Source organism: Aotus nancymaae, unplaced genomic scaffold (assembly GCF_030222135.1).
Source record: "Aotus nancymaae isolate 86718 unplaced genomic scaffold, 86718_ANA_hifiasm-v0.15.2.pri h1tg000012l, whole genome shotgun sequence".
Lineage (NCBI taxonomy): Eukaryota > Metazoa > Chordata > Mammalia > Primates > Aotidae > Aotus > Aotus nancymaae.
This window is the reverse complement of record NW_026988423.1, coordinates 15,535,201-15,553,256: the sequence shown is the minus strand read 5'-3', so window position 1 is coordinate 15,553,256 and position 18,056 is coordinate 15,535,201.

Here is an 18,056-nt window from a genome sequence, read left to right as displayed (position 1 = left end):
GTAAGTGCTTTTGGCCACTCACCTCTAAGGAGATTCTATGAGCCCATTTAATCCCATTGAACAACTCTGCCTTCTTTTCATGCTTCTGTCTTCTCTCTCTCTCTTCTCTCTTTCTCTATGATCTCTTTCTCTTCCCACCCTTTTCTCCCCCCTTAGGAATTCAAAATTTTTTCTCACTGTACTATGAAGAGCAATTCAGTTCTCTCCAGCCCCTGCTCACAAACTCCAGGCCCATTTTTGTAGATCTAAGCCCATTAACATGCACATCAGAATGAAAGAGACCTTCATTTAACAAAACCCCATCTTCTGACTGCAACTGTACCTGTTAATAGTAATAGTTTATTTCTGTTCTCGTGGAGAAAAAAAAGGTGCAGTTTTAGCCTACAAAGCAGGGCAACTGGTGGGTCTATTCTGCTATTAAAAAAAAGAAGTCCTGCTTTTCTTTGTATGAGTTTATTATGCATTGCCCTGAATATAAATGAGCTGTCTCCACAGGGAAAGGTTCTAGGAGACAAAGCTAATTTGTCAAATGTTACAGTCATCTAGGTAATAATGTCATCAGTGCCCCCAGGTGAAAGAGATAATAGCACAAGACACCCAGACAAGTCAGCCTCAGAGAAGGGAGACATTTACTTGAGAGTCTGTTTATGTGCTTTATAGTCTGAAAGTACCAGGAGCACATTCTTGTATCCTCTTGGCAGAGGTTCTGAGCAGCCTGTGATGCTCAGCACATAGCATGTGCTCAATAAATATCACAGATTGAGGGCCAGGCATGGTGGCTCATGCCAGTAATCTCAGCACTTTGGGAGGCCAAGACAGGTGGATCACTTGAGGTCAGGAGTTTGAGACAAGCCTTGCCAACACAGTGAAACTCTGTCTCCACTAAAAATACAAAAATTAGCTGGGCATGGTGTGCACCTATAATCTGATCTATTTGGGAAGCTAAGACAGGAGGATTGCTTGCACCTGGGAGGCAGAGGTTGCGGTGAGCTGAGATCACGCCACTGTACTCCAGCCTGGGCAACAGAGCGAAGAGACTCCGTCTTGAAAATAAAATAAAGTAAGATGAAATAAAATAAGATAAAATCACAGAGTAAATGGAGGATTGAAGAAATGGATGGCCCCATTCACTGAGTAAGTTCCACTACAGTGGGTGTTTTAATAATGCACCAGTACGCAAGTATAGTGGAAATGATTCCTTATGGATGTGGACAGTCTGCATTTTCTACAGCACAGGCAGAGACAGGACCATGCAGGACAGTAGAAGGATAGCTGGGACATTAGACACATTTGGCTTTAACACTTCCTAAGAAAGAAATGGATCTGGACAGGCCCAGGCTTGAGTAACTGCATTCTCAATTCTCCCTCCAGCAGTTGCAAACCAACAGCATGATTGTATTTGTCTGGGATTCATTTTCAAAAAGCATAATGAAAATCATATATGGACCTGAACCACGGCAGACTAATGAATATTGATTTTTTTTTCCTTCTGCCTGAAATCTGAACATTTCCCTTTGGTAACATTGCCCATTTCATGCCTCTCAGATGCTGGCCGAAGCATGGGCTTTGGAATGAGATAGAATCTGGATTCACCACTTACTGATTGGGTAACCTTGAACAAGGTGCTTCATCCCTCTGAGCCTCTGTGTCATGAGTTGAAAACTGGAGAGAACTGTACAGCTGATGGAATTATTATGGAAATAAATAAGACATCTGTGAAAGTACCTAAGCAGAATTCTGACCATCTCAGGAGTTCCCCATAAGTCATAGATCCTCTGAATGAACAATTAATAAAGAAATCAGCACTGCTTCTCAATCTTCCAAAATATTGCTGCAATAAGGATATGTGCAAAGTGCTAGAGACATAAGAGAGTACCCCTAAGTATGTCTCAGGGCACAGAGAAAGGCTTTGGCCAGGAGGCGGCCAGTGAGCGTGCATACATGTGTGCGTGTGCATGTGTGTGTGTGCACATAGTGGGGAGAGAGTGTTCATTTCTGAAGCTGGAGTTCAAACTCAGGTGTGTGTCTAACTCTACAGATAGGTGAGCAAGGTGGGGCCCATGGAAAAAAGCAAAGGGCATTTAGGCAGAAGGCACATCAGATAGAAGAGCCAAGTGAGTTGAAAGTATTTTACAAACTCTAGAAATAAAGGGAAGTTTCATGTGACAGAGAAAAAAAGGTGGGTGGTAGGTGGTGAGGCTGGAAAGGGAGGCAGGGACATCTTGCGATTTGGGGACAGCTAGTGCGGCAGCTGGCATGGCCAGGTCTGTGTGTAGCAGGAGCACTGGCAGATCGTAGAGGCTGGCTTGGAGGGGGAAGAAGCTGGAGACCAGGAGACTTACCGTCATCATTCAATTGAATCATTAATACTAAAAACAACTATCTTTCATTGAACTCCTGTAATCTGCCAGACAGGGCATTCAGACAGCTTTCGTGTTTCATCTCTGGACCCACAACAACTCTATGAGGCAGACACAATTATCCTCAATTTACAGTTGAGAAAACCAAAATGTTGAGCAGTTAAGGAACTTGTCCAAAGTCATATAATAAATAATTTCTGAAGCTGAAATTGAAACCCAGATGTGTGTTTAACACCCAAGCCTGTGCTGTCCTGCATCTCCTGGTCAGCAAACATTTGGAAAAATGAGCCCCATTCTCAAACCACAGGCTACTGGAGAAGCCCTCTGCTCTGATGCTAGCTGCCTTCCTGCCTGTTTTTGGCCCCCATTTATGGCTGTGTGGATCTGCCCAACTGGAGCGACACTGCCCCCTCACTTCCTACCTACTCCATCCACACAAATGTGCACACAGAAACACACACACACACACACACACACACACACACACACACACACACACACACACCATATTTTGACCCTGAATGCTGCTCTTGCTGAAACTATATCCTAATTCTGTCTCACTTTTTGGACATGGTGCTTTTGCTGAGTTTTCCCTGAGCATCTGCAGTCCTAACCATCCCTTCCTGCCTGTTCCACCCTAGGGGAGGCCCAGATTCTTCATCCTCTGCCTTCCCAGTCTTGCTATTAGGAAATAATATTCAGTCTATACCCATTCCAGTCCCAAGAGAGGACACGATGCTTCTGTATTTCATTTACCTCAAGTGTTACCTAGAAGAAAAGTCACAAAACAGTCAAAAAATCTGCGTTCAAACCCCAGCTCAGCCAGTTCTGGCAGCATGTCTTGGGCAGATTCCAGAACCCCATCGAATGTACTAATTAAAATATCTGAGAGCAAACACCAGAAACCTGCTCTTGTGCATATAAACAAAAGAAGAGAATTCATTGAAAGGACACAAATAGCTCCTGGAATCAAATAAATAGTTGAATGACCTGAACCTTGGGAGGAACAGGAAGCAAAGTTACTCTGGGGATCTCAGTAGTGATTATTCACAGTCAGTCTCTGCACAGGCTGCCAATCACCCCCTTTCTGTTTTGCGATGGCCGCCTGGATTTTCGTCTTCAAGGTATTTCTTCTCTTGGGCCATGTGTCCATATTCCTGGTTATTCCCATGATTGATACCACATCAGAAACATGAGGCCTGAGGAAGGAACATTTTCCATAAGAAAACTCAGAAAAGTACTACCAACATAAACAGGAAACCTGGACAAGCAGGAGCAATTGTCCTCGACTCCGAGACTCAGCTGCCACATAAAGGAGTGGGTGTCACACAGGCACGTTATGCCTCCTGAAAAGACTGCTGCTTTGAGGATCTCATCAAATGTGAATAGTCTTCTAACTTTAGGACAGTAGAAAATGCAAAGATTTTTTTTTTATTCTTTTATACTTAAAAAATTAGAGCTAGATTTTAAGGGTGTTTCATATTAAAATATTAAAGGACATTTTACTACCTTCCCCTCCCTGAACCCGATTAAACACTACAAAAAAGGAATGAAAAGCAGAGAAGAAAAGATAGTCTTAAACGAGAGAAAAAAATTACCCACAAACTCCCAAACAAAAGCTTTTAAGACGAAATAAAGACTACCAAGAAACAACATATACCTTTACAGATAATGTGTAGATACAGCATTCTCAAACAGTGATTACAAACTTTGAAAACCTTTGGGTGTGAGAGGACCCCAGGAGCACCATCCTTTCCACATTGCAGATGGCAGAAGGAACAGAGAAGGAGGCACTGCACAGGTAACTGGAAGTATGGTAGGAAGAAAACAACAAATGACAAAAAGTTTGCTGCTCTTAATCAAAACCAGTTCAAATAAGATAAATCACTACATAGAGCATTTTTAATGTAGAAGGCTTCACTGTACATTATTCTTTTCTTATTTTTACCCTAAAGGGACCACACCAAAAGCTGCATAGAGGAATTCCCAGGCAGAGGAGGCAGTGTATTGAGTGGGAAGGCATTGTGAGGGACTGCACCTGAATCGAAGCTGCCAACCAGCCCATCTCCCTGCCTCCCACCCTTCCCCAAATTATTCTCTAGTAAATAGCTTTCTCATGTCGATTGGCATCCATTGAAGGGAGACTGATTATCGGAAACAAACCAGCATGGGACCTCTCCTTACATAACAGAAAAGGAGAAAAGAAATAGATCAAACACAAATATAAAGAACAACTTTCCAAAAATGACTATCTCACCTAATAAGCGAATTTCACTTTTGAATGAGCATCATCAACTAGGTAGAAGGAAATGTACTCTTTTGAAGAAAATTTCAAAAAAGAAGTTTTTAAAAAAAAGAATAAGGAAGAGAAAGTAGGGCAAGATAATTAGTGAATAGTGAGCAAGAAAAGTTCAGGAGACAAGTTGAAGAAAAAGCCGTCAAATGTTCACAATAGCAAAATATTAGAATAGACACTAATTGAAAAACATAAAGACTTAGAGGACTGACTTGAAACAAAAACATATGAATCAAAGAATATTATTAAATCATGAGGTAAAAATAATTACCAGTAAATTACTGTTATGCCTGTAGAAGACAGACTAAAGAGATCAAATTTTGAATTAGAGTTAGGAAAAATTAAGGACAGGACAATTAGAACAAAAAAATTCAAAAATACCTGAAAAGAAAATTACCATGAAATTAATAACAGAAATCTACAATGTATACATATTAAAATGGTACATTACATCTCAGAAAAAAATAGTGATACAGAACAACCAGCTCTAAGATATATCCCAATAAAGTTTGCAGACTTCAAGAATAATAAAAGAATTCAATGAAATTCAGCATTCCTCATCTCTCTCACACACAAAAATTCATCTATGGGGAAAACTGATGGTTTCTCCATATTCAGTACTAGAAAATAATGAGTGACTCAGATTTTCTTTCAAGTGTAAAGACAGCAGGTAGAATTTTTCAAGTATGCAAGAAATCAGGAACAAAACACCTATGTATCCTTCTGTATAAACTGGGTATAACTATATGGTGGTTCAAAACTGATATAAAATAATATATAAAATGAGAAGAAAAATATGGAAAAGATTTTATTTTTAATTTCTATTAAGAAATATATCTAGAAATAAACTTAAAAAGAAAATATGCAAGGCATATGAAAAAAAAACCTACAGGAAGAAATCTTTGCTGAAAACTAATAGAAGCTTTAAATAAAGAAAACGTTATATTTTTATAGGTTCACTTCCTATTTTAAGGATCATAATACTTCCTAAATTAGTGTATAACTACGATTTTATCACAAGCAAAGTACTAACAGGCATTTTTTTAGAACTTGCAAGCTGATCTTAACATTCAAAAGAAAAATTTACCATGTGGATATAGCCAGAATATTTATTTTTACAAAAAGCACAAAAAATGGAGAGAATGGCCCTAAATTACTAAAATATCTCCAATAATTTATAAAATTTGATGCTGTCACAAGTGTAGATAGGCAGATCAGTGGAATGGAATCAAGCGTCTAGAAACAGACACAAACACTTGTGAAGGAAGCCCATTAATGGAGTTGAGATGACTGGCTGGCTATACAGAAAACGTAATGCCGAATTCCTCTTCCTACCTCATTTCTTCCACCGAAAATAAATTCCTGATTGGTCAAAGATTTAAGTTTAGAAAATGAAACTATGAAGTAACTAAGGGAGAAGATGAAATATTTAAAATATAATCTGGCAGCAGTGACATTCTAAGTATGACATAAAAACCCAAATCTATGAATTTCACTTGATAAAAAATTTAAACTTTAATTTGGCAAAACCCACCAGAAATAGACTCAGACACATGACGAATCAGGAGGGATTTTTTTATTATACTTTAAGTTCTGGGGTACATGTCCAGATCTTGCAGTATTGTTGCATAGGTACACACATGCCATGGTGGTTTGCTGCCTCCATCCCCCTGTCACCTACATCAGGCATTTCTTCCAATGTTATCCCTCCTCAACTTCCCCACCCATCATTGTCCCTCCCCTAGCCCCCCACCCCCAACAGATCCCAGTGTGTGATGTTCCCCTCCCTGTGCCAATTTGTTCTCATTGTTCAACACCTGCCTATGAATGAGAACATGCAGTGTTTGGTTTTCTGTTCTTGTGTCAGTTTGCTGAGAATGATGTTTTCCAGATTCAACCATGTCCTTTTTTCATCCTTTTTTGTGGCTGCATAGTATACCATGGTGTATATGTGCCATGTTTTGTTTATCTAGTCTATCACTGATGGGCATTGAATATATACAACACTCATCACTGGCAAAAGGCGAATTTCCTTAATATCTAGAGTTTTACATATTAACATATTAATTTACATGTTAGCAAGGCCAACAACTCAATAGAAAAATGAGGAAGGATATGAACAGGCAAGTCATACAGAAAAAGTAAAAGAATACCCCCTTAAAACATGAAAGGATGATTATATTGCTCATAACTGAATAAATAAAATTTTCCTTATGATGAAATATCATTTGTACCTTCAGATTGGGAAAAATTAAAGCATCAGTTAATACCTGCCATCAGCAAGGTTGTAAATGGGTGCTACAGCATTGTATGCTAGGGGGAATGTGACAGGAGAATTTGGCAATATTAACAGTATAAAATTATAAGCATAAAAATGCTGTGTTCAGCACTCTTTTTAATAGCAACATTTTGCAAACAAATGTGCAATAAAAGAATGGTTACATTATGATAAACTCAGACAAAAGAGTTTCATATGGCAGTTAAAAAATGAAGTGCTGATGTGTAAATATCTCTTAGATTGATTGTTAGTTTTAAAAAAGGAGTTGCAGAACAGCATGTATAAAATGAATGCATTTGAGTACAATGATAAAAAATATATACTATATCCTTTATATGCTTGCACATGCATAGAAGTTTCTGGAGAATTATACATGAAACTATTTCTAATGTTCACCTTTGGTTATTGGGCTAGGGAAGTAGAGAGCAGAAAGACCCACACTTTGCACATAAAGGTAAGTACCATGTGTGAGTGTCAATTCTGTAATTTAAACAACTTCTATAATTTAAAAATGGAGTAAGAAGAAATTAATTTGATGGGGGAGAACAATGTTTTTATGTACATTCCAGCTTGTACAGCATGCCAGAACCCTTTCTATTCCCCAGAGGGACATTGACACCACACATTTGCATCTCACTTGGCTCATTTGACAGAAACAAGAATTTTGCTGGATACGAACTAAAGAATTTTGGGAGAGGGGCCACAGACAGAGAGGGCAGGAGTGAGGAGGCAATTTACAGTTTACCAAGTTATAAAAATTAGCACCTTGATTTTTTTACTCAAAAAACACTTAGAGAAATCAGTGTATATATCGTATTAGGATTAAATACGAGACCAGTTTGAATGTACTTCCATCCTCAGCCAAATTGTGCTAGGGAGCTGTGAGAATAATAAAACACATTCTCTCTCCACAAGCAATTCTAAGGCTGGTAGGGAAGGACAAGAAACAATTTAAAAATGATTCAGCAAGTATTACTATAGCTGACCCTTACAGGAGAGCTTCTCAAAGTGAGAAATAGTATACAAAGTAGAATCAGAACTCTGTAGCTCACCATGTAGGACTGGGATTAACTATTCTCTCTCACCTACCAATGCTTCTCATCAGAAGCTAAAATAAGGGAGAGAGAGAGCTAGTCTTCCTTTTACTAACATAACCCATGATCCCTCTCCACAGAATTTCTTTCCAAGCACAGTGTGTTTCATGAAAAAACAAAAAACAAAAAAAAAAAGAATAGAGAAAAACAAAAACCCTTGCTTAGCTTTTTTTTTGTTTTTTCCTTTTTTCAGGAGGGGAATTTTCTCTGTATCCTTCATGAAAAAATTTAGGATAAGATTCTTCCTGCACTATAACTCTCAGGTCAAGGCATCCTGCACCCAACATATAGGAATCAAGGTTACTTACCAAAGAGGACTTAGGAGACAATATGTTATTCTTTGAAAAATCTATAATTGATTTACAGGCCAAGAGATTCCATTTCTGTCTGAATAATAACAGTTTAAGTTGGCAGAACACTCTCAGAAATGATATTTGATCCACACAACACCTATAAACTAGGTATTATTACTAGTATTCTACATCTGATAGATAATTCTACATGAAGGATTAAGAAACCTACATTATTTCCTTTAAGCCACATAAAACTGAGCAAAGCAGTTGTTATTTTCTTTCATAGATAAGGATTTTTGCTAATAATGTTGGTTAGGAGCAAGACAAGCCAAACTGCCTAGGTTCCAGTCCCAGTTTTGCCACTTAATGACTGTGTGACCTTGAACAAGTTGCTTAACTTCTCTGTGCCTGAGTTTCTGTACCTGTAATAATGAAATGATGATACTTTATGGGGTTATTGTGAGGACTAAATAAGTTAACAGATGTAAAGTACTTGGAACAGTGCCTGGTGTATAGGAAGTATTATGAAATTGTGAGGTCTTATTCTGAACCTAGAGATTGCGATTCTTTTTTTTTTTTTTTTTTTTTTTTTTGAGAAAGAGAGTCTCACTCACTGTGCTGCCTAGATTGGAGTGCAGTGGCATAATCTTGTCTCACTGCAACCTCCAACTCCCAAGTTCAAGCAATTCTCCTGCCTCAGCTCCCCAAGTAGCTAGGATTACAAGCGCTTGCCACCACGGTTGGATAGTTTTTTATTTTTGATAGAGATGGAGTTTCACCATGTTGGCCAGGCTGGTATTGAACCCCTGGCTTCAATTGATCCACCTGCCTTGGCCTCCCAAAGTGCTGGGATTATAGGCATGAGCCACTGCACCAAGCCAAGATTTAGATTCTTAATTTGCAATTTATTTCACTGTACTGTGGTTTCCCAGAGTGTGTTTGTGGAATGTTACTAGTCTTTATGGGGTAAAAATTAAAGAGGGTCATATTGTCAGATATATTTGGGAAGTGCTACATTAGTTGAAATTGAATAGCTCTCTTCTTTGTAATACCACCCAGGGCATTTAATAAATTTATGGTGAATGTGAATCTCATTGGAGGGTTTCCCACATAACACTGGCACTGAGGCCTTTCCTTCCTCACTATCTCTGCTCCGCCGTCTACAAAAGCTCTCTTTTTGGAGATGGAGGACTTACAAGCATCCTTGGTTTTTGAAAGGTGAAGGGCTTTCACAAGGGGAAGTTTGACTGGGGCCAGGCACCATTAGGGTCCTGGCTGGCTTTCTGCTGTGAGCTATCCACAGGCAAAATACAGACAGCATAGATAGAAGGCCTACACCTCTCACAGACAAGATCGAAAGCCAGTATTCTCTTCCTGGTGAGTGTGGTATTCCCTACCATTGTAATAAAGGACTGCATGTCACAAGGTGGCCATGCACTGTGTGTCTTCCCTGAATAGACATCAATGATACTTGCTACCCTCTCTTCTGCCCTGTGTGGGGAGAGGGAGGAGGCACTGACTAAAGATCTTATCTTCCAGCCTCTCTCCAGTTCATGTGGCCTGAGAAATTGTACACTTTGCTAAAGATGGAGCAGAGGAGAAAAATGAGTTTTATATGACATCAGGCCTCCATAGGTGGCTGGGTGGGTAGCCTGAGAGAATTGAAAGTATAAAAATGTAACCAACGTTTGTGAAATTCTTATAGTTAGCAAAGCACTTCAATTATATCACCTCCTTTGAGTCGCTGGACATTGCTAGCAGGTGTGTGCTTAGCCTGTCCATCTTATAATGAGGTAATGAAAGCCTAGTGGGATAAGAGAACTCTCTAAAGTCACACAGCTAGAAATTGGCAGGGCTAGGACCAATAACCAGGTCCTGACAGTCTAGAGTCATTGCTCTTTGACCCATGCTGTGCTGCCAGATATGAGAGTGCAGCATTTCTGAAAGAGAAGAGCAGGCAGAGCTGGGAGTAGAAGAGGAAATAAAAAATAAAAATGGGAAGGCAACTTCTCCACAGCATTGCCTTAGGACAGGCTCTGAGTAGAGCTGCCAGCCCTATATGCTTGATAAGACAAAACCTGCCACAGTGAAAATCCATCCTGCTGAGGAGTTCAAAAAATAATTTCAAGCTGGAAATTGCATTTTATCTTTTCAGCCCCTTAAGTCCAAAATTCACCTCCCTGCAATTTCCTTGATTAAAAAAAAAAAAAAAAAAAAAAAAGATTCCAGCATCACAATTCAACACACAGAATCAAAAGTCCCAGTGCATCCATGCTGAAAATGGCCAATTGAATTGGCACGTGTGGGAATGAGACAGGAGACTGCACATCTATCAGGCATTGGAGCCCATTTTCATCATTCATTATTATTGGAGAAGAAAGATATTTTTGCTCATGCACAGACAGAGAATAATACTGATAGCTGTGGGAAGATATCTAGAGACTGGGAGCTGACTATCACTTGTTTCTTGGGAAAGTCTTCTCTACATTTAAGGGTCAGGAAAACAAAGATAATAGCTACTAAGAAATTTTCTAAGCACTGTTTCTTCCCAAAGACTCATAGACATAATCAGGAAGAGGAGTATATTATGGAAAAAGAGAGCACTGGCTTTGCAGTCAGGGCGGGTTTAAACCTTACCTTCCCGTTAACGAACTGTATGACCTTTAGCAAGTTATTTCTACTGTCTGAGCTTTTATTTTCGATAAAACCTTCATAGGTTTTATTGTGAGAAGCAAACAAAATAGCCTGTGTTATCAATAGCAGCTTAAACTTATACACTCAATCAATTATATCTGTTTTAAGCAAAGTCATCATAATTCAGTGGGAAATGAGAAATCTTGGTTAGGGCAAATATTAATAGAGCCAGCTGTCTGATAAAGAGCCACTGAGATCAGCAATAGACTAAAGCAGAAGATAGCGAAAGTCAGAAGTGAGCAAAAGTTAGATTGGCACCTTGGTTCATTCGCATTCTCCATTCTATCAGCCCCAGAACCTAAGGCCTAGAGAGCCAGGGCAGGGGTGGAGCCTCTGATTCACAGCTGACCATGTGCCAGTTCCAGCTGAGGATGTGGACAGAGTAAACTAGTCAAAGAGGCAGGCCGGGGACACCATGCCTCTCATCGTGCCTGCAAGAAACACGTCCTGGAATCCTGGCTGGCTGAGGGTCCACAATGACTAGCAGGAGGCTGTTGCCAAGGAGGTGAAAACTAGAACTAAAACAAAGAGGCAGCCGGGGATAGGCCACCGTGAAGTCCAGAAGATGCTTCTTTTCAGCTTATCGGGGAGGAGGTTACTGAGGGCTAGCCAAGCTGTTTCTGTTAGAAAAGCACAAAAAAAAAAAAGAAAAAGAAAAAGAAAAGAAAAAAGAAAAGCACCTCTCATGCGATCATAATTAGGCCCATTAAGCTATCATGAATATTACAAAGCACCTTATGTGACCAGCGAGGGTTAGGTGCATGTGAGTAGGTGGAGAGGCTCATCCTCTATCTACATTAAGTTAGCTTCCTGCAAAGCTGGACTTCATAGCCTTGCCCCTTACAGAACTAATTTTCCTGAGTTATGGTCCAATGTTAATCTCAAGGCTCTTACTGAGAGTCTAAGAAATACCCCAGGAAGTCTGCTTCCTACACTGGTTATTATGTCATTTAATATTCTTTTAAAAAGTAAAACAACTCTCATTTGGCAAATTCCTTTTAGAGTTAACAGATACAGTAGAAAGGCCATGGGTTTTGTGACTAGGGACCTTTGGAATCCTGGCTCCCTATACACTAGTGACACTCTGACAAGTAGAGGAATCTTATTTCCTAATGGAGATAGTAACACCTTCCTGGAAGGGTGTTATAGGAATTGCAGAATTCACTGGATGTTTACAATGTGCAGTGCACTCTGTTAGAGCTTTATAAGCACCTCACTTAATTCTTACAGCAAACTTATGAGCCAGGGATTATTATCCCTACCCCACCTGCTTTCCAAGTTCACAGATAAAGGATCACCTGCATTGTATTAGGTAAATCACCTGGAATCTCCCCACTAGTTGTTGGGGAGGGGCAAAGGTGATGTAGGTGAAAGCTCTTAGGAGTTACTGAGCGGGCACCAAAGGATCATCAGCTACCTTTTCCTGCTTCTCTTGAAGACCTGAAATCTTCCCTTTGAATGACAGAAAGACGCAGCTTTGGCCTTTCATGTTTTTTGTTTTGTTTTGTTTTTTCCATTTTGCCTCTTGAGCAATTCAATTTAACATTCATTAACAGTAACTCTGTTTCATGAGTATTTTATTCCCCCAATTTTTTCATGGTTTTGAATTTCCTATTTTAGAAGCTCTATTACAGCAACATTTGTTGGAATCAATTTAACAACCTTTTGAAAGCAGATAAACTACAAATCCAGAGTCTGTAGATGGGCTACTAGCTGTTAAATGGACACAGCCCTAATTTTAAAATAGGTCACTTTAAAAAAAAGTAAAACATACTAGAATGCTTGAATTCAAATGATGACTTAAACCTCCAGAATCTAAACATACATTTCAATGATAACTATTCCAAAAGTCTTGAATGGCTCCTTAAGAATTGCCACTAATATTTGTGGCATCATTTTCCCATGCTTAAAATGATGGCAAATTCATATTTGGGATGAGGGGTTTAATTTTTGGAAACAGATAAAAGTCATCCAGAACTAAAATTGTTGACTAAGATGAACAATTAAACTGGGAAATATGGACTTTAGTTTGATGCCAGATCACTATTTAAAATATGAGACTGATGATTATTCTCAAGGTTTCTGAATTGGCTAGAAAGACATCATCAAATTCTAAACATCAGACATTGGAAAAATATACCTAGAAAGCCATTAAAAAGAGATCACTTTTGAAGGAAGAGACTCTGTCCTTCTAATTGGGAAGAACAACTTAGAGGTAGGAGGATCACAGCAACGGGGAGCTTTGATAGCCATGGGAAGATGAGCTTAGGTGTGGCCAAGGAGAACTTGAATTAAGCTTTTGAGAAGCAAAGGGGAGGCCCAGCATGGTGGCTCACACCTATAATCCCAGCACTTGGGATGCTGAGACGGGTGGATCACTTGAGGTCAGGAGTTTGAGACTAGCCTGGCCAATATGGTGAAACCCCATCAGTACTAAAAATATATAAATTAGCTGGGCATGGTAGTGGAAACCTGTAATCACAGCTAGTTGGGAGGCTGAGGCAGGTGAATCGCTTGAACCTGGGAGGCAAAGGTTGCAGTGAGCCACAATTGTGCCATTGCACTCTAGCCTGGGCGACAAAGCAAGAGTCCATATCAAAAAAAAAAAAAAAAAAAAAACCGAAGAAGGGGAAAGAAACAAAGGGGAATAGGTGCTAAAAGCCAGAGTACTCCTGCTGCCTTGTTTAGTACAGATCAGATTCCCATGGAAAGAAACATCAGAAACTCGTTTCAAGGGCCAAGCTTAAGTGAAAGAGGTGAGCGAGGAAGAAAGGTTGACATTGAGTGAGCACGTGAAAAGAAAAGCAGAAAAAATCTCAGGCTACCACATGATAGTCATTGGTACCTGAGCTAAATATCTCACATGTCATGATTCTGAGACACTCAGTTAATTATGCCCAAATCTAATTGAGCAGTAATTTCCATTGTTCAAAAGACTTTTATATCCTTGTTTCAATGAATCTTCATAACACCCTTGGGACTTGAGTGGGGTAGGTAATGTTATGAAACCTATTTGATAGTAAGAAGGCCAAGATTCAGATAAATTTGTTGACTAATCAATCGCTCAAGGTCACTCAACTTAGTGGCTAAACAATCACTACTAGAACCTTGTTCTGCTGGCCTCAACTTTTGAATTTAACTATCGACAACTTTTCTATCCTTTTTATTAACAAAGACATATACATTCTGAGATATTTTCTACAAAGAAATTATCATAGCAATTTTATCAGTCTTTATTAGTATATTGGATATAACATGACGAATAGCTTCAAAAATTAGAGAAGACACTTCTGAAAACTTGTGTTTGAAAACCTAAGAATACCTACATACTTGTTCCATCACCTTCTTCCTTTTGAAGGAAGCAAAAGGGGTACAAATAACATTTCTTGTGATATAAACTGTGCTTTGTTTTCACAGATACTTAAGGTCTTTGGTGAATAGCCAATTATTCTTCCTAAAACCTACACCATGGCACAGACTCCTTCAGTCCTATTTGTCTGCCCAACCTAGCCAATACTAAGACAGATGGAGAACAGGTACCTCTCAAGCTGACCAAAAAAAAAGTGGGAAAGATGGAAGGAAGTAAGAAAGAAAAGAATAAGGAAGGAGAGAGGGACAGAGTCAGGAGAGGTACCTACATGTTTATTCCTGACCAAGGATTAAAGCCTAATCCTGTCTCTGTTCCTCTGTAATGTTAGTTCCAGCCTGCTCTCTTGCTTTCAAGTCTTGATGACTTTAATGAAGAACAGTTATGAAAATACTTGGTTTGTGTTCATAAAAACTGCCAAGAAACAGAGAAAAATGAAGACTGGGAGTTGACTCTAACCAGAGGCATTTTCACTAGGAATTCTTGGCTTGCTTTCTCCCTTTGAGCTATGCCCACCTCAGGAGCTTTCATGTGAATAATACTGAACTTTTTTAAAGACTCTTACCATGCCTTGTGGGGTCTGTGAGTTGCACTCTATCCTCTGGGGCATATATTTACTAAGGAGATGGTGGAGGTCATCATTCTTCCATGGACAAGCACATCTTCTCTCTGACTCCTGCCAATCTTTTCCAAGATTGTGTTGACATGTTAATCTATAGCCAGCTAGCACCATGCTACAGCTTATGCAGGTTTTTGCTTCATACATTCATTTTGAAAGTATTTCTTGATTGTTTACCATGTACCTGGCATTGTGCATTATTTCCCATCACCTCTGGCACAACAGTACCATGGAAGACAGCAGAAGTTTGTGGCTGAGGGTTATGTCTCCCAGTGGCCTTTTGCTCATTTAGAACATTCTTCCCAGCACCTGTGGAGGCAGAACCCTTGAGTGTACTGGGAGCAGGATCTACAATGGCTTCTAATTTACTAACACACAAAATTAAGGCTTTTTTGACCTGACTTTCAAGACATTCATCTTTCAGTGGCACCAGAGCAGCCTCTCCCTTGCCCCACAAATATGCCAAGTGAAAAAGACTCTCTTCTTCACCTAATTCTAGTTGGACTTGGGCTCCCCTAGGCCCTCAAGATCCCAAACTTGTGTTCTGTCCTTGGCCCATTTAGTCCAGTTTTAGCAAGAATCCTGATGGATCAGTTTCATGAAAATTGCCTACCCTTGATATCTAATGAAATTTCTCATCCCCCATGCTCAATATCTTATCATCCTGCCCTACCTTCAGCAAGAATCCTGTAAAAAGTCTGTTTAGCCTGAATCTCCCTCCTATCTTTGTTATTTTCCCTTAACAAATTTTTTATCCACTGATCCCCACCCTGTTCCTTGGCTCTAAGTCTCTATTTGTCCTTGTATTTGGAATGGAGTTCAGTTCTACTCTGAGGTGTCTTTCCCCCTATTGCAAAAGTTCCTGAATAAAATTTGCCTACGCCATTTTAACTTTGGTCAGGCTCTGGTTCTCTTTAACACAAGCTCCTCCCAGCCTTTTGTATTTCCTTTCATGTCAGGGTCACTGCTAGTCCATATGGTACCTTTGTACAAATTAGAAACAAGTGTTTCTTCCTGAAAATTTTTTTTCATCAACAATCGAGAAGATTGTTCAGAATATACTAATTTTGTTAGAACAAAACATTTTATTCTCATCTTCCAGAAAATTACCTTAATAACATATAAATGATGCTATCTGTAGTGTGACCTTGCTCTTTAAATCTGGCACCTCTGTGCCTGCATGACAGGAGTGCTGTGTGTTATGTCTTTCACTTGAGTGCTTCTACTCCTCACTTCCATATAATTTGCCAACTTTCAAGGCCCAAATCACACCTCGGGCTCTCCATAACTATTTCCCTGATGACTTATTCATACACTCCCCAAATATTATTTGAGCATCTATCATGTGCCACACTCTCATCTATGCACCAGGAATACACAGCAGTAAACAATGGGCAAAGATGGGCAAGGTTGCTATTCTCATAGAAAGATGATACACAGGTAAACAAATTGTTATATAATAGAAATGGAAGGTGTTCTACCCCAACAGTCAGTCAACTCTGGTGTTTATGAAGGGTCTTGGAGAAGTGGATTTCTTCTCCCTCTCTCCCTCTATAGGTGTACCAGCATTGAACTCCCATGGGAGAAGCCCTAGCTTTCTGGAACACTTCAGGGTGACTGCATTGCTATAGAAGGAGTGCCCTCGTAGTTCAGGTTTGCACAAGAAATAGATCCCAACCCCTCCGTACATGGAACATCAGCATTCCTGCAGATGAAGAGAGGTGTCTGTCAGATCTGAATAGCCAGAACACTGAGTTAGGTGTGTGACTGGGAGTCAGATCACTTTCCTGCTGGCCTGGAAGGAGAGCTGTGGTGGCTTCCTCACTTCCTTCTGAAAAGACATCACTGCATTTCACTGAGAGCTTTCCCAGTCACCCTTTTGGGGCTGGTTCTCATTGTTTTCAAAGAACATCTTTATTTCTGCCTTCATTTCATTATTTATCTAGTAGTCACTCAGGAGCAAGTTGTTCAGTTTCCATGTAGTTGTGCAGTTTTGAGTGAGTTTCTTAATCGTGAGTTCTAATTTGATTGCACTGTGGTCTGAGAGACTGTTTGTTATGATTTCTGTTCTTTTGCATTTGCCAAGGAGTGTTTTACCTCCAATTATGTGGTCAATTTTAGAATTAGTGCTATGTGGTGCTGAGAAGAATGTATATTCTGTCAATTTGGGGTGGAGAGTTCTGTAGATGTCTATTAGGTCTGGTTGGTCCAGATCTGAGTTCAAGTCCTGGATATCCTTGTTAATTTTTCTGTCTCATTGACCTGTCTAATATTGACAGTGGGGTATTAGAGTCTCCCATTATTAATGTATGGGAGTCTAAGTCTCTTTGTAGGTCTTTAAGAACTTGCTTTATGTATCTGGGTGCTCCTGTATTGGGTGCATATATATTTAGGATAGTTAGCTCTTCTTGTTGCATTGATCCCTTTACCATTATGTAATGCCCTTATCTCTTTTGATCTTCGTTGGTTTAAAGCCTGTTTTATCAGAGAATAGGATTGTGATCTCTGCTTTTATTGCTTTCTATTTGCTTGGTAAATCTTCCTCCATCTCTTTATTCTGAGCCTATGTGTGTCTTTGCATGTGAGACGAATACAGCACACTAAGGACTCTTCCAGAAGACTCCTAGATCTGATAAATGAATTCAGTAAAGTCTCAAGTTACAAAATCAGTATACACAAATCAGTTGTACTGCTGTATACCATCATTGACCAAGTTAAGAATCAAATCAAGATCTCAATCTCTTTTATAATAGCTACAAAAAAAATCCAGGAATATACTTATCCAAAGCGGTGAAAGATCTCTAAAAGGAGAACTGCAAAACACTGATGAAAGAAATAATAGATGACAGAAACAAAGGGAAATATATTCCATGCTCATAGATTGCAAGAATTGATATTGTAAAAATGCTCATACTTTTCAAAATAATCTATAAATTGAAAACTATTTCTATCAAAATACCAACATCATTTTTCATATAATTAGAAAAAAAATTCTAAAATTCACATGGAACCCAAAAAGCCCAAGTAGCAAAGCAATTCTAAGAAAAAGAGTACA